The sequence below is a fragment of the Etheostoma cragini genome, chromosome 3, assembly GCF_013103735.1.
Source record: "Etheostoma cragini isolate CJK2018 chromosome 3, CSU_Ecrag_1.0, whole genome shotgun sequence".
NCBI classification, from domain to species: domain Eukaryota; kingdom Metazoa; phylum Chordata; class Actinopteri; order Perciformes; family Percidae; genus Etheostoma; species Etheostoma cragini.
The window spans coordinates 21,409,982-21,425,134 of NC_048409.1; the positions used below are offsets into that span (position 1 = coordinate 21,409,982).

General features: G+C 38.4%; 1 protein-coding gene and 1 long non-coding RNA gene across 2 annotated transcripts in view; one reads left to right on the forward strand and one right to left on the reverse strand.

Moving 5' to 3' along the window:
* The window catches only part of LOC117938058, a 15,791-nt gene extending 945 nt beyond the window's left edge, over positions 1 to 14,846 (reverse strand). The window contains exons 1-2 of the long non-coding RNA XR_004655321.1: positions 14,836 to 14,846; positions 11,780 to 11,785 (exon numbers count right to left, since the gene is read on the reverse strand). This is a non-coding gene — a long non-coding RNA (uncharacterized LOC117938058). The remainder of the gene's footprint in view (positions 1 to 11,779; positions 11,786 to 14,835) is intronic.
* lsamp (limbic system associated membrane protein) overlaps positions 1 to 15,153 on the forward strand; it is a 603,277-nt gene that overhangs the window by 19,225 nt on the left and 568,899 nt on the right. The gene's annotated exons all lie outside the window — the stretch shown is intronic.

Here is a 15,153-nt window from a genome sequence, read left to right on the forward strand (position 1 = left end):
AGAGAGAGAGAGAGACAGAGAGAGAGAGAGAGACAGAGAGAGAGAGAGAGAGATTCAGCTGCTACAGTATGTTTTATTCAGCACTTTGCAGAGGTTTTACAGATAGCCATTTACTGTGATGTAATCACTGTCATCCATTTTTGCTCTGATAGCCCTCTGGCATCCGTGCTGAAAGTATGACATGCAGAACAGACAGCTGTTAGAGAACTACTGACCTTCTCACTGGCATCACCTCTGATTGGAGTCTAAAGTTAAGTTGTCGAAGCTGTTTACTCTAACTTTGTTAAGCCTTGACTCTGACTTTGTGTTTGACTATAAGACTGGGATATTTAGAACACACAGACACACTCAGTTGTGTTTGACTTTGTTTGCCATTTATTTTTACTGCACAACCATGTTTTTGCTGCACAGTTTTGTTTTTGCTTGCTTCTTTGAAAAGGCCCAACTGGGATGAATAGTTAAACACTACAGTTATCCATACTGAATCTACTGTCTTCATCATCCAAGGTAGAAAGGCAGGTGGAAGAAAACAACAGAAAAACAAACAGAGTAGAGCTGGAAATGATGAGGAGACACAGAAAGATGACGAAAAAAGTTGGGATGAAAGGAAGAGAGATTCTTATTTTTTTTTAAATTTATTTTTTATTCAGCCAAAACAACTCTCTTTACACAAACAGTTTCCATAGTAACTGCTCAAATGTTTTGCGTAATTGGTCTTTTTTATCCTGCTCAGTATTTTATTTTAGGCACAAGGTGGGGGGTCCTACCAACACTCAAAAATCCTTTCTCAATATAGCACTTTAAAGTATCTTTGAGTTATAGGGGAATCACTGTATGGAACAGAAGTATGTTTATCGTTGAACCTTTATTGTGATGACAGTTTACAAGACAACAAATGCACCCCTTTTCACTATTCCAGTGCCTTAGGTCTGTGACTTAATGGGGATAAATTAACACAGATTGTGCCACAGTGACGGAAACCAATAAAAAGTGCTAAGCAGAAAAGGTTTGGAGAAAGTGTGTGCTCAGGGTTTTGGTTTATTGGACATTGTGAATTAATTTCTTCTTAGTTTTATTCTGCTGCAGATTCCTTGAAGGTCTCCGGATGCTAGTTGTTCCGGTTCTGCAAGCCTTGCACTTTTTGTAGATAAATAAAGTATGCATAATTTCTGTAATAAAGAGAGCAGTTTGGTAGTGAGCGTTATCATGGGAAAAGAACAGACAGTGAATCATTTGAATAATTGGAATCATAAATGTGACTGGATAACATTCAAACACTGGCATCCATTACATTCACTCATTACAATTCCCCCAAAGACAAAATAAGGTTTGACAAACACACAGAGCAATTCTGCTTGTACGAGGGAAGCTGTTAAGTTCTTATATTCAGACATATGTTGAAGAAGACTCTAAAAAGTCTGCTGGTTTGAAAGTATTGCTCCCAAGCAGCAATCATGTCATCAATGTCACATTTGTATTTAAAGTTGTAAAACTCTACGACTTATATATCACAGGTTACACACAAGTGTGCGTATGCGAATCAGCTTTTCATCCCTCCCCGTACACGCCCATATTTAACAAGAAATAGTCAGTGCAAAGAAATTCATGAATACTGATCAGTATGTTAATGACCCTGGCAGTTCTTTCCCAGATATACCAGACCTATATAATATGATTTAACAAAACTATATATTATATCCAAACAAGCCTCAATGATTAGGTTGACGATTATAATATTTATACAAATTACTTAGCTGTCTGCCATTTCCCTCTGGAAACAGCCGGTGGCCCACAAAGTTGCAAGGACCTGTATTTGGTCCGGGATGGCACGGTTCCGGCGCGTGGCCCTCTCTACTGGACCCTATTCAGTACATAGATCTGAGAGCACAGCTTTAGGGAATTTGAATCGGTATATTAGCCTGAAGTCTCTTTTTTTCCTGATTCTTCCATTGCCGTAGTCCTCCTAAAGGGCCAGCAGTGCCATCAAGCAGCACTTCCCATGGGGGTCACCGCAGTATTTACATGTTTACAACAATTTGCAGGTTTTGTCACCAACAGTATTAAAGTTCGGAACATTACGAGTACGAGAACATTTAGTGTAATGACTAATATTTTCAGACTTTGACATTTGATGATATGTGAACAGTATTAAAGACAGATATTTAGTTATTTACACTGTGTTCTGCAGTTATCTAATGCTAGGGCATTTCATGCTATTCTGTATTCCATGCAGTCGGACCATCTCATCCGCCTGCGCTTTGTAACGGACTCTGTAACGGTGAGACAGTGCGGATTATATATTAAGAACACATTTTTATTTTATTTTGATTTTACAAGGTGTTTATGGAACAATTATCACTCAATACAGGCGCAATTAACACTTCTGGATTTAATCTTCATGGTAACGTGTATGATATGGAGTGAAAAAATGTGCGTGAGGCATCAACACTTGCACATTCTCCTGTCCAGTTTGTTTTTTATTAATCTCAGCGGTTAAGTGGGAAGTGGCGTAAGCACATTTTCAGCCCCATTTTGTGCAGACTCCATGTTTATAAATGAGAGTGCTGGCCATCGGCCTATTGTGTATCCACTGCAGTGTGAAATGCTGCTCTGCTTGGCTCCATCTCTTCAGGTTTGATGGTCCTTTATAATCAGCAGCTCCTCAGATATGAGCTGGGCTGTGAGCCACAGGATGATAAACACAGAGAGAGAGCGAGAGAGAGAGAGAGAGAGAGAGAGAGAGAGAAAGAGAATGTGTCTGCATTTTAGGTGCAGCTGCTTCTTCACCCTACACTAAAAGGCATGGGACACTTGTGAACTTAGGCCATGCATGAGGCCTGTGCAGTATTTTGTGAATGCTTTTTTTGTTTTGTTTAGAGATAAACCATCAGACTGTAACACTGGAGCACGTTGGACTTTGCATTAAGTTTCATGTGTCACAGCCAGTGACATATCACATGTGAAGTGTGTGTAATATAATGTGTTCACTGACACTGGTCAGCTGGCGGACACTTTCCAGAAGATCCTATTATTATGTTTAATACTCTTCAAGGTCACTGTGTCTTTGTGCAGAATGTGTCTGAAGACCTTGAGGTTTTAGCACACCTAGTACTTCATTGTATTGCTTTCACATCCTCAAATTATTTTAGCCTATACCACTTGCTATACCACTTTGCATTAACCAGAACCACAACTAATTAACATTTTAATGTTAAATAATTAGGCTGGTCCACTATCTGTCTTCCTGTGTGTGTGTGTCTGTGTCTGTGTGTCTGTATGTGTCGGTGTGTCTGTATGTGTCTGTCTGTCTGTCTGTAAAGTGAAGTCCAGCAGCTGTTTATCCCTAATCAGCATCATGCTGAGTAGCCTACTAACTGAGTTAGTCTGTAGAACTGTAATCTTTCCTCATCAGTTGAATCCTTATACTGTAAACGGTAATCATGTGTGGCTCCTAGCTCTGTTTGCTGTCAACAGGGCAGATCTAACTGTGATCAGAGCCGAATCTTTGAATAATAATTTCTTGCTGGGAGATCTGTGAGGTCAGAGGCAGATAAACACCTACATCAGCCAGTGTGCAAGGATAAACAAAGAAGACGGAAACGCAATGTAGCGTGTAGTGACAAGAGTAGAAATTAGTTTCATAATAATACAATCTGAAAGGGACAATCCCTGAGAGAGAGGCACACAAAGAGAACAATCCTCTATCATTCTTCTTTAATTAAGGAAGACTTTTGTTTTCAGTGAAGATGATTCTCAGTGAAAGCTTGGGTTCTCCCCTCTGAGTCAGTGTTTGTCAGAGAGTGAGGAGTTGAAAATGACTGGTGTGTCTTGTAATATCAGCCCCACATACACACACACACACATGCATACACACATACACGCACGCACGTGCGCACACACACACACACACACATATATATATACACACATATATATATATATAACTACTATATATATATATATATATATATAAAATTCTGTTTTTTTGCCCTGTCAATCAGATGAGACAGAAGCTAACAGTGATCCAACTGAGGCAGTGCCACACACACACACACAAACACACACACACCTGCAGCATCATCCTGCTGTTTCTGTTTCTGTGGACTTCAGCACCACTGAGTCTGTCTCCGAGCTGTCATGACTAAGACTGTGTGTGTGTGCGTGTGTGTGTGTGTTATGATATTAACAGTATCTGTTTCTCTCCAGGAGTCCTGCCAGCTTCTGGCAGCCCAGAGAAGAGGGGGTGTTTATTTGTGTTTGTATCCCCTTACTGTAGTTATTAAAGTATTAAAGTTAATATATCCTGTGATATTAGTTACGTAGTTTGAGAGAGTGTAGTATAATAATAAATAGTATACCAGATATAATGTATAATGCAAGTAGTGCCTTGACTTACAGAAGCAGAAACTGCAGTTGCCTCGAACGCAGATTGTTCTTACATCTATCCATTGTACTTGAATTTGAAATCCCAAAATTCAGCCGATAATGTTGAAGAAATTGCCTCAGTTTTAATTATTTATATTGACTTGTCAGACTTACAATTACATTAAGTCCATAAATAGGTAAATTATAACTATCCAAAATTGATTGCCTCTTGTGCTTCTGCTGTTCTCAACAATAAATGAAGTTTGTATAAAATTCTTGGATTATTTTTCTACTTTCTCTCACTCTCTCATCCCACACACATTTTATTCTCTCTCTTGTTTCATCACACTCACAATTTAAAATCTCTCTCTCTTTCTCTCTCTTGCTCGCTCTCTCTAATAACTTGTGAAATCATGTGGAAACCTCATTTTATGAAACTGTGTTGCTGCCTGATGCAGCTTTTACTCTGCAAAGTCGAATTAATGAAAGCAGCAGAATCATCATGTCATCAAAATTCACTGGGCCTTAAGATTATTTAGTTACTTTTGTATGTGTGTGTGTGGATGTGTGTAGGCTATGTTTGATGATAGTGATGACAGTATACATAATTCCCAAATAACCCAACAAAGGTTAAATGACAATGTGATGTTGAAATGAATAAATGGATTCATGAATGAATGAAACAAGTACAATAACCATGTACATGTTAATGTAGTTGTACTCCCCTCGTTCATGCAGAACAGAGGTTGTGGGCAACAACAAGCTCATACTGATAACAATAATAACAATATCTTACAATCCAGTTTGGACAGTTTGGAATTACAAAAAATCTTAAAATATTAAAGCAGTTTGACATGAAGTTTCAAATTTCAGGTTCTATATAAAGGTCCTATGGTCCAGATCTATGTACCTGTGTCTGACTTTGCCAGATGGAGGGGATGCAGGTATGTGTCAGATATACAGTATAGTTGACGTGGTCAGGAGAAGCATTGTGAACAAGTGCAAAGATTCAACAGGAGAATCTTCTGGAAAACAGCTGAAGCATATAGGATGTGCCAGTGAGCTTTAAAGCTCAATGACAGATACATTTAATAACTAACAAAAGTAATGTGTCAAATGTCAGATCTTCTCTCGAGAAGTTGGCAGTTTGAATTGAATCTAGTGTCAGAAGTTATTTTAAGACTCAGGTACCTGTTTGTGTTTTCTGCCTCAGAGAACCAGGGGCCTTTCATGTTGGGTAGCCCAGGGTTGTTGTACTCTGTGGCATTAAGAGCAGCCTTATCAAAGGATTGCATTGATGTTGACACACACACACACACACACACACACACACACACACACACACACACACACACACCTGGTGCAGCGTGGCACAAGGCCCAACGAAATTGTCCTTGCAAGTGTAAGACCAACAATTTCCCATCCAGCGCCCAGGTCGTTTTAATAGTGAATACACCTGCGCCCATCTTTGCGCCCATGGGCGTGCTGGCCTTACAGGGCGGTGTGTTCAGGTGAATTCTTGGCGTATTTCTATCTTGAGACAACGGGAAGTGATATTGACCAACAAAACCTGGTCTAAAGTCAGTAATGCAGGATTTCAATGTTATTTTAACAGCGCATTAGTAAAATGCAACTAGGCTTATGCACAGCATGTACACTTTGCTTGTTACACACACACAAGGAAGTGCAGCAGAAAACACACACAAAAGATTACAAATAAAAATATAACGGTGAAAATCCGCAATCCTAATAGCAATGCGCCAAGGTACAAACATGCCTGGCTTTTAAAGGGAATGTGAGATGACACTCTGATAGATTTATTATATGTTACGCCGAAAACACACACACGAATTACTGAAAACACTAAGTACCACCCTTTTGAACCATGTGCCCAGTGCACGGACCCTTTTTTTCCGCTGTTGAACCAGCAAAAGTGGATTTGGACAGGCCGTAAACACACCTGCACCATGCGCTTCGCGCCATGCGCTTAGATCAATAAAATAGGGACCATAAGGTTAAGGTCTGCATGTTTTAAATGTTTATTGATCATATGAAACACACTTATTTTGTTGTATGTTTCATATTATTTATTTATCTTCTTATGTCAGAACATTCATGATGACACTTGAATGTTTGACCTTGAGAGCCTTCAGTAGAACTTTGATTTCAGCGGAATAAATCTGTTCCTGGTATAATTCATTAATTCGAAGATGCTACAATCATTAGTAGTTTTGTTTTGTATAGTAAATTTCTGAATGGGGGACAGGGACATGATCAAATTATTGCAGTGATACAATATGACATACTTAATATAATATGATGCAGATTTACGGAATAAAGCAATATGAATATCAATGAGGATGCTGAGTAATCCCAATAAAGGTTCACATTCCAGCAACAATAAAAAATTACTCCAAAGAAATTATGTCGTTCTCTTTCTACCCGAGATGAAGTCACCAACATAAGCTGAACCTTAAATATTATTTCAATGTCATTCGGTCATTACTATTTATTGTTTGTGTGTGTGTGTGTGTGGTACATCTTAAGATCTTGATAGGCTAAATCTAGTGTTTCTCTTCCACATCAATATCAGCCCCAAAGAAACATGTCCTCCTTTCTCTCTGTAAATCTCTAAAATCGGTTTCTCCTCCTCCTATTACTTCCTCCGTCTCCGCCTCCTCCCTTCTCTGTCTTGTAGCTCTGATAGACGTCTAACCATGACAGTGTACAGTATGGATCTGAGACTTCACAGCAGAAAACTTTTAACTTCATTAAACTGTCCAGACGTTGCCATGCGTTATGCATTTCAGAGTTAAAAGTAATCACTCTTTCTAGTTACTTTCTATGCGGTTTCTGTTGCTGTCTCCTTCTCATGTGCTCTATGACAAGTCCCTAATGATATTAAACGTATGATAAATAATTGATAATGTTCAAGAACACATATTCTGTCTTTTGATCAATCACTGAGCAATAGAGGATGGATTTTCAAATGGTTAATGTTGATTTACTATCTTGATGTGTGAATTACTGGGATATGATGTTGCTTACAATAATAATACTTGTACTTCAGAAGAGAGAAGATGGTGGTGTCTCTTCACACTTGAAACATAGGTTCTAACTAGTTGTTTGTGAGAGTTTGAGCACGTTTGTGAGATGTTAAGAAATGACCTTCATTCAACATCAAACTTGATAGAACAACACCGCGCTGACTAGCTTCTAGGAGCCTCAGCTATAACTAAATGAAACCTTTGCAGTTTATCAGCTGGATAATGAAACGATTCATAAAGCCTGCATGCTACAGCAAACTGATATAATAACCGTTAAAGGTGCAGTAGGTAAGACTTATAAAACTAATTTTCTGTCATGTTTGCTGAAACTGACTACATGTTGAGTAGTATTGCATGAAGCATGCAATTAAATAAAATCCAGCTCCTCTGGCAGCACATACAGCCTGTATTGTGATTTGCAAAAATCCACCTCTCCCTGTTCATCTATCTATTGACCACGTGCTTGGCCTTCTCAGCCTGGTCAAACAGATCCAATGAAACTTAAATGATCCTTCAGGGAAATACAAAATAAAAAGGTCATGTGTCATGAGTTTCAGAGAGCTCCTGAGATGGTTGCCCCATCGTGTGTGTCTTGATCCTCCCCCACTGCTGTTTTCTATTGTAATGCAGGACAGGCATATGAGCATGGAAAGCCTGAATTTACGATTGGAAAAAAAAAATAAGCGGCCTCTGAAAAACACTGCCACTCTCTAGCTTCTTGTTTTGCTAAGTTTCTTGTTAGCTTCAGCAACCTTGGTCTGCTCCATTTTAGGAGTTTATCTTTATACAGAAAGGTGTTTTCAAAGGTATGCTTGTTTTTTGTTGTTGCAAAAAGTGTTTTTCCCCCCTCATCTCTCGTTAATCTGCTGTGGTGTTCACGTTCCTTTATAGTCTCCATTGCAAAGCTGTTTTGTAACTATGATGACGAGATATTATCTCTGAGAGATGTTTAATTTATTTCAAATTACTGGACAAGTTATTATATACATATTTTTTTACATTCAATATTTTATTAATTTAGCCTACAAAATGGCCCTTTCAGTGTAACAACATTTTAAGCTGAGAGGTAGTAGTTTGCTACAGCACAGCCCATCACTTTAAACTGATGGACCTGCTCATTTTCCTCTCCTGCTGATGTTCCAGACGGCAGAACACAGCGTCAAACTAAATCCAATCATATTGATTATCCCTCCTCCCTCATTTATGAATAGAAACTGCTACTGTTGGCTCTCTGGTTACAGCAGTAAGTTAATGGAAAAGCAGTGAGATGAAACACATTGTCTAATTTCTGTACATTCGCAACTCTCTCCTGGTTTTGTAGATAAAGAGTTGTGCTCATCCTATTAGAATTGGTTTAGATGTTTTTTAATTAGATCTTCCCAGAGAACATCAATTGAAGTAAACCAGTTACCGTTTTTGACTGTTTCTCTCTGTCATCTATCCTTTGATTTGTCCATCAATCCATTTCTCTACCAATCTACAGTATCTATCCAAGAGTAATTTTGCATACGGATGAATATCTGCAGCTTCACTGTAAATTATCTTCATCACAAAGGTCACAGCTCAGAGTGGAAAGAATGCTGTGTAATGTGCTGTCATTATTCCAGGAGTGAATATCAATATGCTGTAGATCCACTTGATGAAATGACTGATACTTGATCATTGGAAAATAAAGTAATAAACCTGACAGACAGAAGAGGGTTCAATTATTTTTGCATTGAAATAATCATATTTTCTACAGTAAATAAGTAGTAAAATAAAAAACTAAATCTAAAAGGGACTCTCATTTGTTATTGTGTCCAGCGCCTCACCGTAGCACATTGTGTCCCCTTTTTAAAGGTTATTTGCCCTAAAATACTATACTAATTACCAGTCTTTAATGCACTGTAGTCCACTTAAAGTGGAGAGCAGTTAATGGTCTGCCAACTCTATTGGACACTGTTTCTCCGCAGATTTTACAAAAGTGATTGCCTGGCTTTATAAACTGGCTTTGGGGAGCCAAACACGTCATGGATCCACAAACCATCTGAAGCAACAGAAAGATAAATTTAGAGATTATTCAATTTTGTTTCCTTGCTGACTCAGCACAAAAATGATGACAATGAAGATTTAACATTTTCCTTTAATAGTGACGTTTTAAACAAGGTCAACACACACACACACACAGCAAGGTTGTTATAGAGTAGAGATTGGTCAGAGTTTATTTAAGAGGGCAAGTGTGGGCTGGTTTTTATTGTAGTATGTGTTGTTTTAGTTGTTAGGTCATTTCGATAGATCAATTTTGTGAGGGTTGGAGATCTCAGAAAGCTTGGTAAATGTCTGTACTTTATACAGGGAGGTTGAATGTCACCATAAAAACAGATTAATGTTCACTGTTTGAGACGGTGAGATGTGGAGGCGGATCACTTCCTTAGTTCTATCCCTGGAATGCTCACACTGATATGCACACATGTGCTGCCTCAAGCTAAAAGGAGAAGAAAGAAAGTAAAGTACATTTTGATGTTTAGAAGAACAGCAGAGTAAATTCCGTTACTTCATAAAACATAATACCTCTCTTCTGTTCTTCTCTGTTATGTGTGGTAGTCTCTCTGTCCTAAAGGTTTGGTCAGTGTTAATGTCGGATGTGTGTGAGACTCCAGGGTGTGGCGGTGTTAGTGTGCATCTATCCAAGTGAGTAGAATAATTGGTCCCACAGAAATAAGAGAATGAAATGTTCATAAATCATATAATGTCACTTCATGTAGTTGTTGTGATTTTCCTCAGATACAGTAAAAGTCTATTACTGGATACTGTAACACAATACTACATAGGAGAGCTGCACTTACAAAACAAAAGCAAATTAAAAGAACATCTTCATTAATTTGACAACATATAGGCACCATTTAGCAAACATGCTGAAAATACACACAACAAGAGAGAGAGAGAGAGAGAGAGAGAGAGTGAGAGAGAGTGAGACTCTAAATATTAAAATAATATTAAGTCTATGTTTGAGATATGTTTTCTCTTTTTGGTTGGATTGCCTGTAGTTCATTGCCTCAGGTAACAGGCAATACTCAACCAGCAGAGAAATGTCTATAAACTGGTGGTATTAAAAGGCAGAGCGCTCTCTCTCCATGGGGTGGAAAATCAAGCTTTTCCATTAAGTGCTCCATCTAGAGACCTGGAGAACTTCCGTTGGGAAATCTGAATGCAGCAAGTTTTTGTTTTCAGAGTTTTTGGGCTCATTTTTGTTCTCGTTCTGTATGTTTGTGTATTTGGTAGTGTTGTGTGTATTTGCAGCATGTTTGCTAAATGCTGCGCATGTGTTGTCAAATTTATGAAGATGTTTTATTAATTTGCTTGTGTTCGGTCTGTTTGCGTGTTTTTTGTTAAGTTGCAGTACGTTTGCCCCGGTCGGCCACCGTACCTACCTATTATTACAACAAAATGGTCTTTACACTTTGAACCTCATACTAACACCATCTAAGTCTATATTAAAATGAATTTGTGCAACTTGTTGTGACTCTAGTATAGTACAGAAAGGTGATGTAATGCACTTTAAAAGTTATAAAGTATTTGTCCTCAGTCCCTTTAAAGATCTTTAAAGATGGCGCTTACATTGTGGATGTTGTACTTCTTCAAATTTCTCTGTGAGAGATCACTCTCTGGTCTTAATAGTGGTGTAGTCTATGTGATACACAGGTACAAGTAGTGTACCCACTAAGAAATCTCCAGGATTTCCATATACCCACTTAAAAATGTGCAATGATACGCAACAACGTGCGTGACAGAACTTTAACTTTAGATATTTGTTTTCAGATATATGGGGTAGAGTAATTTACCAGCAAACTCAACTAACACTCCGGAACATGCAGAGAGATTTCTCTCATCTTTCATCGACCCGCTGAGCGCAGTGCTTAGTGTGTGTGTGTGTAGCAACCTGGCCCAAAAGCCAATATCCTCACTTCAATGCACATTTAAGACAAATATAAGTAGCCTATTTTAACTCAACTTTTGTAAGGCTTAAGTCCCTGATATGAAAGCTAAGGGTGCTTTCACATCAGGGACCTAAGCGTTACTACTTACTTACATAATGCTTTATATTCCACTATATGTTTGATATATTTTAAATGTCGTCTGTGTTTTCCTATAAATAAAGTGTATATGTACAGTATATGCATATGTGGTAGCCTACACCCACTATAATGCATTAGACTACACCACTGGGTCCGGTTGTTATAATTAGGAACTTTTACTTCACCGTGTTTTGCAACAGTGGTCAGCATGATGCATAGGCATGCAGAAAGCTGTGATTAAATCAGTTTATAAAGCAGAATAAAAAGCAGCAGGATTTAATGCAGTGAATAATGCAGCTGTGTGTCCACAACAGTGCGCTGCTGCATTGCCTCTGTCCATGGTGCTGACTGGGAACAGTGGCCAACTTACCAGAAGATATTCAACAGTAATCAATATTATGATTACATTTGTCTATAATTAATTATGCAATTGGACTGGTAGATGTAGAGTATGAGTCGTATAATGTAATGCAATAATTCTGTTTTTTAGTGTGATGAAATGTGTTGTTGTTTAAAAATGATTGTCACTGTGGATGATGGCTGATTGTTATCTTTCACTGTGTTAAAGCAGCCATCTGCCCACAAGGCACTCACTGAGAAATGTAATTGTATATTTATGCTTTTTGTTCTACTGATCCAGGATAGAAAATACATTTTATAAACGTCTGTCTTCTGTACCTAAACTGTTTGATATACTGTATGTTTTCATACTCTGTGCAGATTTGTTTAGTAAAAGTCAAGAGGTTAAAAGAAAATGTGGGATTTTTTTGTTTGTAACACTGGCTGAGATAAACACAGTTTCAATTACTAATCTCAAGCAGATTTGATATCATTTGGTAAATACATGATTTAAGTATTAAAAAAAAATGCAGTAAGGATGTCAAGACATTTTCATTTCATCTTGACTGATGGCCTTTGCAGTTTGACTTCTACATGAAACTATACTTGACTTGTCTCTGAGTATGAGCTCTCTCATCCTCTTTGACTCTGACAGCAAACTGTATTTTTCATTGTATGATTTGGATTAGATTCAATCTAACCTTTTCTTTGTGTACAACCTTCTGCCTGTGTGGTGCTGCTGACGTGGTTAGAATAAAAACGGTTTTCTCCTCACCTGGGCCTAAAATACAAATGAGCAGTGAGATGGAAACTGGTGCAAAACTTTAAGGTCTCATCTGTTGAAGCTTCACTGAGAAAAATTAACAGATACATGCAAATAAAATGACTAAAGGACATATACTCGACAGTTATAGCCATAAAGGAGCGGAAACGCCAAGGCAAGGCAAATTTATTTGTATATCGTACTTCATACAAGGCATCAATGCAATGCGAAGTGCTTCATACAAAAACATGATAAAAAATAAAAACATGGAATTACATACAAATTTAGCAATAGAGTGAATAAAATAGAGTAATTAAAAAAATAACAACAACAAATAATCCATTTAAAAATAAATACATAAATGAATAGATAACAAGATTTATTATTTAAACAGTGTGTATTAACTGCCAAAGGAATCTGAGAAAAGCTTTAGCCTTGTATTAAAAATGGTACTAGTTGGTGCGTTTTTTATGTTCTCTGGAAGCTGGTTCCAGAGATCGATGCTATAGTGGTTTAAAAGCTGCTCCCCTCTATTTGCCACTACTAGTGAAACCTGCTGTCAGCAGTGGCTGTTAACAATATATTTTGATCTAAGGGGTTCACCAGGACTCACAGTGTCATTATCACCACATCTGGAAACTGTTAACCTGCAAACCTGGTTTGTTTGTTAATTTATCATCACTGTTGTTGGGCAGAGAGGCTTTGATGAGAGTAAACTTAGAAGATGAATTAAATGAGAAAAAGTCTCATTTACAAATCACTTGTCTTCTACAACAAACAACAAGCTTCAAATACACTAAATTATATGATTGTTTACGAAGAGAGAGTGTTGGTGTATTTGTTAATAATATTTACTGGAGATGTTTTATTGAGCTGACGTTTTTGAAACTGACACATTTATCAGGTTCTACAGATTTAACTGTCAGGTGAGAGGTGAAAACAGAACAGACAATAAACCTCCACATTCCCAAGAAATTACAAAACATGTAGTTATTTGTTGTCCCTGCAGTTATTATGACTACAAATTAATGATAGCAGTGGGAGCTCTGCCCTGGGAATCAAAATGAGAGACTCAATTTTGCTGAGGCAACAGTAAACCGCAGTAAATGCCGTTTAACCTTTAAAAACCAGGAATGCAGGGCACTAGACACATGGTAATACATTTTAGAGATTGGGAGCAGCTTTTTGTTGTAATTACCTTGTACATTTAGATAAAGGAACATTGCTGACAGTTAAATTGGGATGATTCTGTGGTAACCCATCTCTTCCCATCTTTATTATTAAATTATTTAGTTTGAAGCTGGTCTATTGTCCATTTTTTAATTTAAGTCTCATTTCAACAGGTGATGAAAGATTATATCATCTGACATTTGATTAAGTATATTAGATACTGAATGTTTCCAAATATGGATATCGTGAGATTTACATATATCATGCACATAAAATGAAACGTGTTTTGATTAACATGATTAACTAGCCAGGGACAGTTCATTTCCCATACCTGGCGTTGAACCCAGGCCGCCTGGTTGAAGACCAGGAATCCTGCCTAGTAGACATATGGTAGTTGATTTCAGTAACTGAAAGCAGCTTTGTTAGGTCACCAATATAGCTCACTGGTCCTCGCACAATCGATAGTTTATCTGGGCGTGGATATGAACTTGATTGTCATAAGAGCCAGGCCATCTGTGCCATGGCGAGACACACTGATCTTTCTGTTGTCACAAACCACGCCACAAGCGGCAGTATCAGCGCTGTCTGTGATGTGTCTTCTTGGCATGATGTCTGCGAGTCATGTGGTAGTCCCTTTGGGTCTCCCCCACATGTGTATAATTCAGAGGGGGTTTTATTGGCAGCACATTGATCCCATATGCCACAAGTATTACAGTGGCATCATTTATAAACCGCCAAGGCAACGTGCGCTCGGCTCGGCTATTAGAAAAAGCCAGAAGCCTCGTGCTATGGGCTCATGGTCATCGGCTGTCTCTCAAAGCAGTTCATATCTGTTTGAACCGGGCACCGGACCTAAAGTTGAGGAGAGGACCCTCTCACAACGTGTGGAAATTGAATCCCGCTGTCGTTCTGAAGTTGTGGAGCAGGTTTGGGGAAGCGGAGGTGAATTGCTCTTTTGCTGCCGGAAAATCCGCCAGATTTCACTCATTTAGGCCAGATAGCCACTGCATTGGGCTTCCTTTGGGTTGGCATTTTACACACTGGTCCATTTATGAGGACTTACTTTTCCTCAGATCTCTGCAGGGTAAATCCAGACAGCTAGCTAGACTATCTGTCCAATCTGAGTATTGTTGCATGATTAAAACAAATTGATCAAAACAAATTTTAAACATGATCCCCCAAAACAAGTTCCTTCAAGCCTATTTTGCAGCGGCACGATGGCTTATTTCTTGTGCTTAGCACTGCCCAAGACAATTGTGATTGGTTTCATGAAATGCCAATAAACCAGGGCATGTATTCTTACCATCCCCAAATGCTGTGGGGAGAAGCCAGACTCTGGTTAGGTGTGTTTTGGAGCGAGACTAGCTTGCCCTGAATGATGCCTGTATTTCCACCACAGATGCCCTTACCTGAG